We start from the raw sequence: 12,803 nt of genomic DNA, 5'->3' as shown, positions 1-12,803 counted from the left end.
AGTAAACCCCTCTCGGGCTATAAGCCCGATTCAGTGCCCACCGCTGTCAGAATCTTTTGCTTTTTCTCTTGGGTCTCTGCTTTTGCTGTTGCTGTTCTGTTGCGTGTCTGGCAGAATACCCACCGCTGGTCCCACCCACTGGGTGGAGTCAAGAGGTGGAGTCCGTGTGGATTGCTCTGCGTCACTGGTTCCGCCTACTGGCCGGAGTCAGTGCTGATTGGTGTTCCAACCCACCCCAGGAAAAGGGGAGAGGGGGTAACTCAGGTTTTTATTAATAATTCCCTTGGGGTGGATTAAAGTGAAACGACACTAAATAATCGGTGTCTGAAAACATATACTGGCAAGGTTTATTTTAACAATTCTGTATCAACAGGCATGCTAGCAGTTTGGGAGTTGGGCTATCAGTTGGGAGGCATGGCTGAAAATAGGAAACAACAGCCCTAATTCCCAGGAAAGAAAGCCTGGAAGCTTTGGCTTTGTGGTGCAGTTGGTGGGCCACACTGGGCACTCCATGGGCAGGTAGCAAGAGTTTTCTGGATCTGGGAGTCAATCTGGGGACCTCGGAGTGTTTGAGGGGAAGTTGGGAGTGTCCTGTGGGACCAGGATGGGATTTGAGGGCTCCTGGAGGGGCTGGGACGGGTGTATACTGCGGGCATCGTCTAGTATTGATGGGGGTAATAAGCGAGCTGACTGTTTCATAATCATCCAAATTTTAATATACAATATGATTATTAGAATAAAAAGCAAAAAGGTAATATCAACAAAACAGTAACAGGGTGAAGCTCTTGGTTGAAGACTGGTTTCTTCTTTTTCTCCAGTGATTTTAATTCTTTTTTGTCTGGGTTTTAATCCCATCTTTGGCATTTTGCTGCGAACATTTTGTCCCCATATCCATTGGAAATTGTATTAACTGTTGATGAGAACAAAGTGGAATCCCAAGGTATGTGATATATTGATAGGATTTCACCGGTTGGCTTTTAATTTGTCCAGGTTTATGGCCATAATGCTTCTGCTCTTTAACCACTTGAATCAGAATGAATTGAGTTGTTTTCTGGGTCGGGTTCTCTTTTTGAGTCCAAGGTTTTTTAGTGGATTCAGTATCAGGCACAAAGGAAATTGAGGGAGGTAAAGAATAATCTTCCCTTTGTTCATTATCACAGGGATCACTCAGTCTATTTTCATTAATGTGAGAAAGCTGGGAGACTCTAGAAACATCAGTTGAACTTCTCCTTGAAATTCTCCTTGTTTCTTTCTCTCCTGAGACTTAGAATCAGGGTTCTCTGTGGTTTCCCAAGTCTCAATGCCAGGGTAAGACACTGGTTTAGGAAGTTGCCTGACCAAACCAGGAGCCTGTTTTTTTAGCAACAGTTTTCTCTCTGCACTCTGGCGCAACAAGACTTTGAAGGTGGTCAACCTCAGTTTGAAGCAGCTCATTTTTAGCAACAAGTTTATCCGATTTTTCTCCTGTTTCCCTCTCAAAGGCTAACGATGACTTCAACACCACATTTTCTGATTTCAAAACAGTAGATTCAACATCAGAAATCCATTCATGACTTCCCTGTCAGCACTCCATCCAAATGTCTGTGCTCTCACTTTGACCTGAGAGAAACCTCAGGCAGGTGGAAAAGGGCAGATAAAGAAAAAACAGATGGGTCCAGCAGAAGTGATGCTGCTTCTGTCAAAAGCAGAGCAGAGACCGAAAGTACTTTAGGAAGTTGTTTACAGAAGCACTTGTGCGTTCCAAGTTACAGCTCAGGAGTCTCAGTGACTTGTCCAACATGAGAGTTTCTTTTCCATTTCTCAACCCCCAGATTCCTCAGGAGTAGGAAACTGGAAACACTGACTGAGAAAAGCTCCATTCCTTCCTAATAATTGTGCTTTGCCCTTCCCATTTGACAGTGCTCTTGGAAATGTGCTGCTGTGATCTGGATCTGTGAGCAGCCCTGACCTCCCAGAGCACTCATCCAATGGCAGGAAGACCCCACCTGGCTCCTGCTGGGGTTCTTGCCACCACGACCCAGTATGGGTCAATGGAATGGGGAGCAGGGCGGTGGGACCAGTAAGGACCAGTTAAGGGGGTTGGGGGCACTTCAGCATCTCCATCAAGGTCAGACCAGTACAGAGCAGCATAGACCAGTATAGATCGGTATAGACCAGTATAAACCAGTATGGACCAGTATAGACCAATATGGGTCACTGGAATGGGGAATGGGGCAGTGGGACCGATAAGGACCAGTTAAGGGGCTTGGGGGCACTTCAGCATCTCCATCAAGGTCAGACCATTATAGACCAGTATAGACCAGTGTAGACCAGTATAGACCAGTATAGACCAGTATAGACCAGTAAAAAACCAGTATGGACCAGTATGGACCAGTATGGACCAGTACAGGTCACTAGAACAGCGAGCAGGGTGGTGGGACCAGTAAGGACCAGTTAAGGGGGTTGGGGGCACTTCAGCATCTCCATCAAGGTCAGACCAGTACAGACCGGTACAAACCAGTATGGACCAGTATAGACCAGTATAAACCAGGGTAGAGCAGTATAAACCGATATAAACCAGTATGGGTCACTGAAACAGGGAATGGGGTGGTGGGATCAGTAAGGACCAGTTAAGGGGGTTGGGGGCGCTTCATCATCTCCGTCAAGGTCAGAGCAGTACAGACCAGTATAAACCAGTATAGACCAGTATGGACTGGTATAGACCGGTATAGACCAGTATAAACCAGTACAGACCGGTACGGGTCATTGGAATGGGGAATGGGGCAGTGGGACCAGTAAGGACCAGTTAAGGGGGTTGGGGGCACTTCAGCATCTCCATCAAGGTCAGACCAGTACAGACCAGTATAAACCAGGGTAGAGCAGTATAAACCAGTATAAACCAGTACGGGTCCCTGGAACGGGGAATGGGGTGGTGGGACCAGTAAGAACCAGTTAAGGGGGCTGGGGGCACTTCAGCATCTCCATCAAGGTCAGGTCAGTATAAACCAGTATAGACCCGTATAGACCAGTATAGGCCAGTATAAACCGGTATAAACCGGTATGGACCAGTACAGGTGACTGGAACGGGGAATGGGGCGGTGGGACCAGTAAGGACCAGTTAAGGGGGTTGGGGGCACTTCAGCATCTCCGTCAACGTCAGACCAGTACAGACCAGAATAGACCAGTATAGATTAGTATAAACCAGTATGGACCAGTATAGACCAATATAAACCAGTACGGGTCACTGGAACACGGAATGGGGTGGTGGGACCAGTAAGGACCAGTTAACGGGGTTGGGAGCACTTCAGCATTTCCATCAATGTCAGACCAGTATAGACCAGTATAAACCAGGATAGACCAGTATAAACCAGTATGGACCAGTACGGGTCACTGGAACGCAGAATGGGGTGGTGGGACCAGTAAGGACCAGTTAAGGCAGAACTCAGCTGAGACTTAGTGGGTGGGGGTGGGCGTGTCCCTTCTTTAGGTGGGCGTGGTCTCTCCCTGGTGGGCTTGTCCCATCCCAAGGTGGCCATAGCCTCTGCAAGTGGGCGTGTCTTTTGCATCCTCTCCCCCTCCCTGAACTGGGAGCTCAACTGGGACTTACTGGGTTTTGGGTGGGCGTGTCCCCTCCCAATGATGGACCCACTTTCAGCCCCTCCCCCCACCTTTAAGGGCCCCCCCAAAGCCCCTCCCCCCCCTTCCTGCACCTCCCCAACCCTCAGGGTCCCTTCCTTCCCCTCCCCCCAGTGAACCTGCTACCCCTCCCCCACTCTCAGGAGCCCTCCCTGCCCCTCCCCCACCTTCAGGGGCCCTCAGGACCCCTCCCCCAACCTCAGAGACTCTCCTGCCCCTCCACCACCCTCGGGGAATTTCCTACCCTTCCCCCACCCTCAGGGACCCTCAGGGCCCCTCCTTCACTTTCGGGGTCCCTCCCTGCCCCTCCCCCCACCTCGGGGTCCCTCCTGCCCCTCCCCCACCCTCAGGGACCCGCCTACCCCTCCCCCACCCTCAGGGACGGTCCTGCCCTTCCCCCACCCTCAGGGAACCTCCTGCCCTTCCCCCACGCTCAAGGACCATCCTGCTCCTTCCCTACCCTCAGTGTTCCCTCCTTCCCCTCCCCCCCCCACTGGGGCCGTTACTGGTCCCTTACTGGTCTGTACCGGGAAGGGAGAGGGGAGGGGCCACCCCCTCGAGGCCCCTCCCCCCAGTGATGTCACCGGGTCCCAAAAATAGCCCCGGGGGCCCAAACTGGAGGGGGGACCTGGAGCCGCTCCCAGTGTGACCAGTTCAGGTACTGGGAGGGACTGGGAGGGAACTGGGAGGGACTGGGAGGGACTGCGAAGGGACAGGGTTTCCCCCCCTCCCCCCCTCCGTGTCCTTGGGGTGACCTTGGGGAGGGAGGGGGATGGGCCGCTCCCATTGGCTCCCAGTAGCTCCCAGTTACCCCAGTAATACCTCCGGTACCTCCAGCGATCCCCCCAGTAACCCCAGTGACCCCCCCAGTAGCTCCTAGTAGCTCCCAGTAACCCCAGTGTCTATCCCAGTAGCTCGCAGTAACTCCCAGTAATCCTAGTGTCCATCCCAGTAACTCCCAGTAACCCCAGTGTCCACCCCAGTAGCGCCCAGTAACTCCCAGTAAGCCCCCCAGTAGCTCCCAGTAACTCCCAGTAACCCCAGTGACCCCCCAAGTAGCTCCCAGTAACCCCAGTGTCCATCCCAGTAACCCCAGTGACCCCCCCAGTAGCTCCCAGTAACTCCAGTGTCCATCCCAGTAACCCCAGTGACCCCCCCAGTAGTTCCCAGTAGCTCCCAGTAACTCCCAGTGTCCCCCCCAGTGCTCCCAGTATGTCCCAGTTTAACCCAGTTCCCCCCCCGTGGGCCCTGGGCCGGGTGGGGGAGGGGCGGGCTCACATTTCCATGGCAACATCCCTTTCCCTCTGGCCCAGTTTCTCCCAGTACCTCCCAGTTTAACCCAGTTTTTCCACATTTTTCCCCATTTTTCCACATTTCCCCCCATTTTCCCCATTTTTCCCAGATTTTCCCCCATTTTTCCACATTTGCCTGAATTTTTCCCCATTTCCCCCCCATTTTCCAGATTTTTCCCAATTTTCCTACATTTTCCCAGATTTTTTCCCATTTTCCCCCCATTTTCCCAGATTTTTCCCCATTTTTTCCACATTTTTCCCACATTTTCCCCCCATTTTCCCAGATTTTTCCCCATTTTTTCCACATTTTTCCCACGTTTTCACACATTTTTCTCCAGATTTTCCCAGATTTTTCCCTATTTTTTCCCCATTTTCCTGGATTTTTCCCAGATTTTTCCTCCACTTTTCCCAGAATTTCACACATTTTCCCAGATTTTCCCCACATTTTTCCCATTTTTCCCACATTTTCTCAGATTTTTCTCCAGATTTTCTTCCAGATTTTCCCAGATTTTTCCACATTTTCCCAGATTTTCCCCCATTTTTCTTGATTTTTCCCAATTTTCCCCATTTTTCTGTATTTTTTTCCCATTTTTTCCCATTTTCACACATTTTTCCTCATTTTCCTCCATTTTCACGGATTTCTCCTCAGTTCCCCCATTTTCCCACAGTTTTTCCCAATTTTTTCACATTTTCCCAGATTTTTCCCCATTTTCCCCATTTTCCACAGATTTTTCCCCATTTCGCCCCCATTTTCTCCGATTTTTCCCCATTTTCCCACATTTTCCCAAATTTTTTCCCACATTTCCCCAGATTTTCTCCCTATTTCCCCAGATTTTTCCTCATTTTTCCCATTTTTTCCCAGATTTTTTCCCGATTATTTTCCCCATTTTCCCGCATTTCCCCCCTTTTTTCCCACATTTCCCCGGATTTTTTCCCAATTTCCCCCCATTTTCCATGATTTTTCCCACATTTTTTCCACATTTTCCCAGATTTTTCCTCATTTTCCCCCATTTTTCCCAGATTTTTCCCCATTTTTCTCAGATTTTTTTCCCCAGATTTCCAGATTTTTCCAGAATATTCCCCATCTCCCCCCCATTTTTTCCCTATTTTCCCAGATTTTTCCCATTTTTTCCCCTTTCCCCCCCATTTTTTCCACATTTTTCCCAGATTTTCTCCCATTTTCCCCAGAATTTCCCAGGGTTTTTCCCAATTTTTCCCCATTTTCCCAGTTTTTTACCAATTTTTTCCCCATTTTCACGGATTTTTTCTCGATTTCCCCCCATTTTCCCAGATTTTTCCCCCATTTTTCCCACATTTTCCCAGATTTTCACACATTTTTCCCCATTTTCCCCCTTTTTTCTTCATTTTTCCATATTTTCCCATATTTTTCCCCATTTTCCCCAGAATTTCCCACATTTTCCCCCAGTTTTCCCCATTTCCCCGGATTTTTCTCACATTTTTCCCAGAATTTTCCGCAATTTCCCCATTTTCCCACATTTTCCCACATTTTTCACCATTTTCCTGATTTTCCCCCCATTTTGCCCACATTTTCACACATTTTTCTCCAGATTTCCCCCACATTTTTCCCCCATTTCCCCACATTTTCTTGGATTTTTGGGTCCCCAGTTTTCCAAATTTCCCCAGTGGGAAAAAATGGGGGGAAAAAAACAGGAATTATGGGGAAAATGGGGGAAAATTGGGGAAAAAAGTGGGAAAATTGGTGAACACGAATGAAAAATTGGGAAAAATGGGGGAAAATTTGAGAAAAAAGTGGGAAATTTGGGGAAAATTGATAAAAATGGGGAAAAATGGGGGGAAATTTAGGAAAACTGGGGGAAAATCCAGGAAAATGTGGAAAAACGGGGGAAATTTTGGGGAAAAAGTCAGGAATTTGGGGAAATGGGGGATTTTGAGGGGAAATGGAGGGAAAACTGGGAAAAAAGTAAGAAATTTGGGGAAAACGGGTGAAAAATCAGGAAAAATGAGGGATAATTGGGAAAAATTAGGGGAAATTTAGGAAAAAATTGGGAAAAAATGGCGGAATTTGGGGAAAATGGGAAAATTTGGGAAAAATGGGGTGAATTGAGAAAAAAAAGGGGGAATTTGGGTAAAATTGGATGAAAAATTGGGGAAAGTTGGGAAAAATGGGGGGAAATTTGGGGAAAATGGGAAAAAATGGGGGAAATTTGGGAACAATGGAAGGAATTTGGAAAAAAATGGGGGAAAAATTGAGAAAAATGGGGAAATTTGGGAAAAATGGGGGAAATGGGGGGAAAATTGGGGAAAGAGTGGGAAATTTGAGAGAAATGGATGAAAAAGTGGGAAAAATGAGGGGAAATTTGGGAAAAACTTGGGTGTCCCCACCAGGTTCGGCCCCGCCATGGCCCCGATAGCCCCGGGATCAGGTGAGACCCCTACCCCATGCCCTGACCCCTCCCCCTCCCCGAGGTCACTGCCCTGACCCCCCGAGTCCAGGCTGTCACCCCTCCCCCACTCCGTGGCCCCTCCCACACTTTATGGCCCCTTCCCCATTCTGTGGCCCCTACCCCATTCTGTAGCCCCTACCCCACTCTGTGACCCCTCTCCCACTTCATGGCCCCTCCCCCACTCTCTGACCCCTCCCCCACTCTATGGCCCCTCATCCACTTTGTGGTCCCTCCCCCACTCTCAGACCCTTCCCCCACTCTGTGACCCCTCCCCCATTCTGTGACCCATCTCCCACTCTGTGGCCCCTCCCCCACTTTACCACCTCTCCCCCACTCTGTGACCCCTCCCCCACCGACAGCTTCTCCCTGCAGAGGGGTGGGCAACTACCCAGGCAGGATGAGACCTGACCCCAGCAGGCAGCAAAGTCCCTGCCCTGGCACAAAGAACCCCGGAGCACAGGGACCCTGCTCTGCAGGACAGCCCCGGGCATCCCTGGCTGCACCCCCACCTTCCCACCCCGCAGCCATCTCTGGGAGAAGGAGCCCACCTGCACTGTCCCTCTGACGGTGCTGCAGGGAAGGCCTGCCCTGGAGAACATCCTCCTCCGGCGCAACAGAGAAACTGGGAGAGTCCTGACAGATGCGCAAGGCTATGGGATGTGGTAGCTTTAGGAGATTCCTCCAGGAACACAAGCGACATTGCCCTGCAGCTGTAGACTCACTCTGCAGAGAGTGTGAAGTTGTGTCCCCAAGTTGTGTCTCAGCTGAACACCTGCCATCTTTCTGCTGCCTTTAACCTCCCTTTGCCTTTCTTCTCTTCTCTCGTGCCTACAGGCAGTGCCCTCAGCACTGCTGGGCTGTGCAGAGGAGCTACTCCTGGGCAGAGCTGTCTCTCTGCAGTGCTGCCCGCTTGCCAGGATTTCCCTGTGTGCCAGGAGCCCGGCCCAGCTGAGCAGCACAGCAAGAGCCAAAGGTAGCACTTTCTCTGCCCCTCTGGCTTCCCCGCAGGTGTCCCTGGGGCTCCAGGGGAACCTGCTGTGGAACAGACTGAAGGAAACAATGATGTTCCCTCTTCTCACCTCTTCAGTGACACTTCTTTCCAGCAGTGACACTTCTTTCCAGCAGTGACATTTCTCCTCTTAGAAAATTACCAGGGTATGATGATCACCTTTTCTAGTTTCCTCACTACACAGGACACCAGGAGGGTGACAGCAAAGGATCTGGTAACTCCCTGGCACAGTGGGGGTTTTCCTGGAGTCACACAGAGAAATGTGTCAGGGCTCTGAGAGGTGTCCAACCCTGAGCTGGACTGATGCACACACGGGGGTGTTCAGAGACACGAGTCCTTCCCTGGCATACACACAGGCAGTTCATTGCAGCAGGGGCAGTGTCTCCCTGGGCTCCTGCTACCACTCCCAGAACCTGGAGCCACTTCAGCCCTGTAATGCTCCCACCCTGCCCACTCCTACACTTCAGATGAACATTGGGGTTTTCTAGTCACTGGAACTGCCCAGACCAGCCCCTCCCTGGTGCCCCCATCTCCCTACCCCGCCCCAGCCCAGCAGAGCAGCACAGTCGTTTCTGGTCCTGCAGCAAGAAAGGGAGGCAATAGAGGACAGGGACAGTGACTGCATGTCTGGACTGCTCAGGAGATCATCAGCTCAGGCGGCAGCTCCTGCAGCCCCAGGGCCAGACCCGCTTCCCAGTGGCCCAGGCAGCTGCTGCCACGTGGGCACAAGCTCTGCTGCCCAGGAGGGTCCTGTAGTGAAGGGCTTTGCAGATGGCCATGTAGCGGTCATAGGACATGATGGTGAGAAGGGCAAGCTCCGCTGTGATCAAGAAGAAAAGCAAAAAACACCTGTGCAGCTCATCCTGAGTAGGACATGCCCCTGGTGTTCCAGAGGGAATTGGCCATGGCTTTGGGGAGAGTGGTGCAGATGCAGCCCGGGTGTGTGAGGGAGAGGTGGAGCAGGAAGAAGTCCCTGGGGGGTGCGCAGGTGGTGGTGGCAGGCTACGGTGCTGAGGATGAGGCCGTTGCCCAGGAGGGCAGCCAGGGAGATGCCCAGGAAGAAGCAGAAGTGCAAGAGCTGCAGCCAGGAGGAGGAAGTGGGGGATGCAGTTGCTGTTGGACATGAGCTTTCTCCGGGCATCAGGAAATGTCCAAGGAGGAAAAGGCAGTGAAAACTTTGGGACAGGTTTCCTGGATCAAACCCATGAATTCCTCTGAGCATCTACCCTCATCCCAAGTATCTGCAGTCACACATATATAGATTCTGGACTGTAGAAGACAGGCTTAGCATGACTTTAAGATGATTTCTTCTCAATTTTTTGATTTATTTTTCTACTACCAGGTCTGAGAGGGGCATCGTGGAACCAAAGGAACCCTGAGACATTTCAGAATCCCACATGTGTTGGGTCTGTCTGAACTGGAGTTCATTTTCTCACTGCAGGCGTCACAGTGCTGTGCTTTGCATTGGGAGCCACAAAGGGGTTAATCACACCAGTGCTTTGGCAACTGCTGAGCAGGGCTGGTGCAGCATCTGCATTGTCGGCTTCGTCCCCTGAATCGGGGGCAAGATCGTGGGAGGCGATACAGACAGGTCAGTTGAGCCAAATGGACCAAAGGGACATTGCAGAATATATGGCGTCAGCTCAGCTACAAGAGTTCAGGAAAGGAACAGGAAAGGGGGAAAATCCATTTTTTACAGTACATGCCTTCTGAGCGGTTTCTCTGTGTGGTGAAGCCCTGCTTCCCATGAAGTGGCCAGGTATCACTGCTGACAGGAAGTAGAGAGAAAATCTTTTTATTTTCCTCTTCACTTATGCATGCGCAAACTTTGGCTTTTGCTTTAGTAAAGTGCCTGATCTCAAGGTAGAAATAATTTTCCATCTTATTCTGTCTCTTCTGTCTGGCTGGGAAGGGCAGCAATAGAGCAGCTTGGTGGGCACCTGGCATCCAGGTAAGGTCAACCCACTGCAACATTGCAGGCTCTCATGGAACCAAAGGACTGCTGGGAGACTGGGGGAACTCATGGAATCAAGTGGTCGTCGTGGCACTGCCCTGCATCATAGAAGCAAATGTTCCCTGGGAAACTACAGAAACCAGGGACTTAAGGGACATCATTGGGATGTGCGGGACCTCATGGAATTAAACAAACCGTGGGATATCTTTGGAACTTCATGGAATCAAAGGGATAAAACAAAAGAATTAAGCCCCATGACCAGAAACCATTGGATGGAACATTTCTTTAATATGCCAGTTGGGGATCCATGGGGGTACTCTGCCATGCATGAATCAAAGAATCAGTATAAATTTCGGAGTATAAATACAGTGATACTTGAAAGACCCTCCCCTTCACAAGCAGTCCAAAATTCTCTCATGATTTTAGGGTCAAATAGCCTCTTGGATTTTATTCGTGGAGCAAGACTGCCATCTAGCGTCCATTTCTTCTGGGAGGGGCAGTCATTTTCACAGAGTGGTCTTCTCCCTTAGTAGGCCTCGTAGCATCTCTGATTGATCTATTCGACCCCTAACCCCTAAACTAAATGCTTTAGGACCAGCTAAGACGCGTCTTAGTACTTCCCATTTGCTTAAACAATGTATAATTGACTTCTTAACAGAACAATCTCTTATTAAACAAGTTTTCTGAGGCCTGTAAGCTAATTTCTTGAAGATGGGCATATGATACACTCTCTGTTAGTTTCCATGTATCATCTACATTCTCTCTCCTACAACTAATTGTAGTCTTAAAAGAAAAGAAAAGACTGCTACCATGCCAAGAAAGCAAACCCCTTTGTTGACTAGGATTTTTATCTAAGAAAAACTTCTGATTTACGAAACCATTAAGGATGGAGATCCTCTCTCATTTCAGTGCCATTGTGACAATATGGGGCCTCATGTAACACATGGAACACAGAACACTGCACATTCCCAAGCAATCAAGGGGCCATTGTAACACTCCAGGGCCTCATGGAAGACGGAAGCCCCGCAGAGAGACCTCAAATCAGAGGTTTGGGCAATCCTCAACCAGAGGAAGTTCAACAAGGGGAAGTACCAGATTCTGTCCCTGGGATGGGGCAACCCCGAATGTCCGGACAGACTGGGAAGGATATTCTGCATAGCAGCGCTGGAAAATGGCCTCTGGGGTCCTGGTGGATGGCCAGTTGGCCAAGAGTCAGTGGTGCTCTGGCGGGGGCTCCCTGCTCGGTCACAGGAGGGTTTTCAGACACACGAGTCCTTCGCTTGCACACAGACACAGACAGTTCATGGCAGCAGGGGCAGTATCTCCTGGGGTTCCTGCTGCCACGCCAGGAGCCTGGATGCACCTAAGCCCTTGTGGGGTGCCACCTGCTCTGCCACTATCTGAGATGCCCCACCGCCTGAGAGATGGAAACGCGAAGCTCTGTCCAAGAGAAGCACATCCCAGAGCTGCACGCATGGGCTTTGCCAGGATTTAGAACCGTAAATGCAATGTGACACCGAGACACTCTTTGTCCCACATAACTTCAAGGTCTCCCCAGGAGGTTGATGGCAATTGTTCTTGCTCAGGGTCATCTCCCCACACCAACAGCAGGTGTGTGCTCAAGACTTGTCTGTGCAATGCAAACAGATACACCCTGTCTAGTTCTTCCGGTCTCTCCAAGGAAGGCAAAAGAATCTCTGTGTGCCGGGTGAGAAGCCAGTGCTGGAAGTTGTGGTTCTATGTTGAGTGCCAAGAGCGGATGGCAGGTCTGTGATTAATGCCCTGAGGAGATGACCTGGGTTTTCCAGTGCACATGGCAATAGATCACACCCTGCTTTGGTGGACATTTATGTCCTACGGAGGTGACAGAGATGGGAAAGAGAATGAAATTTTTGAATGTGCCTCTCAGTGCTCCTCAACCTGCTGTAAATGTGCAGATTCCAGTACATCCAGTTCAGGTGTGAGAGGCTGTTCCCTGGTCCTCTAAGCAAGAAGAGCTGGACGAGGGACGCAGCAGAACTCGCTTACTGAGACTGCATCTCCATGAATCCCAAAGCAAGTGCGAGGGGTTATGCCACGTCCGAGTTTTCTCAGGGGAAGGTGTTTCTCCCATGCACTGCCTCCCGGTGGCACTGGTGCCACAGCCCCCGACAAAACCACAAGTGGTCTTTGTCCCTAGCAAAAGTGCTCCTGCTGCTAGGAGGGATGTTCCACGGGAAAGACCAGGAGAGCTTGAGCCCGGAGGGCACTGAGCCCGGAGGGATGTTCTGCCTCTCGTGCCCCTCGACCATTCTCGCAAGCACTTGCCCTGGAGGACAATTCAGGAGTCTCCACGTGCCAAAAGAGAGATGTGAGGGAAGAGACGAGGGCGGTGTAAGAAGCACGTGGTCTGTCAATCTGAAGATCCTCGATACCAAACACCACCCCTGCCACCCAGCCCGGCCCCGCCGGTTCTACGGTGCAGAGCACGGACAGCCGCCGCGCTACCGCCGCTGTCGTCTGGCCTC

At 50.6% G+C, this 12,803-nt stretch overlaps 1 long non-coding RNA gene across 4 annotated transcripts; it reads left to right on the top strand.

Annotated features, from left to right (window-relative positions):
- Positions 1-4,206: 4,206 nt before the first annotated feature.
- LOC127463764 (uncharacterized) lies at positions 4,207-10,348 on the top strand. Of its 4 annotated transcripts, XR_007900941.1 has the most exons (5): positions 4,207-4,273; positions 7,275-7,312; positions 8,168-8,306; positions 9,784-9,933; positions 10,322-10,348. It is a non-coding gene; the product is annotated as an uncharacterized LOC127463764 (long non-coding RNA). The 4 variants fall into 4 exon arrangements; XR_007900994.1 differs by lacking the exon at positions 8,168-8,306 and having other exon boundaries at positions 4,220-4,273; XR_007900996.1 differs by lacking the exon at positions 7,275-7,312 and having other exon boundaries at positions 4,236-4,273.
- The last annotated feature ends 2,455 nt before the right edge of the window (positions 10,349-12,803 follow it).

This window comes from Manacus candei, unplaced genomic scaffold, assembly GCF_025592945.1.
Source record: "Manacus candei isolate 608988 ecotype Guabito, Panama unplaced genomic scaffold, ASM2559294v1 h1tg000002l, whole genome shotgun sequence".
NCBI lineage: Eukaryota > Metazoa > Chordata > Aves > Passeriformes > Pipridae > Manacus > Manacus candei.
The sequence above is the reverse complement of the archived record's forward strand: the minus strand, read 5'-3'. Positions and strand labels throughout refer to the sequence as shown.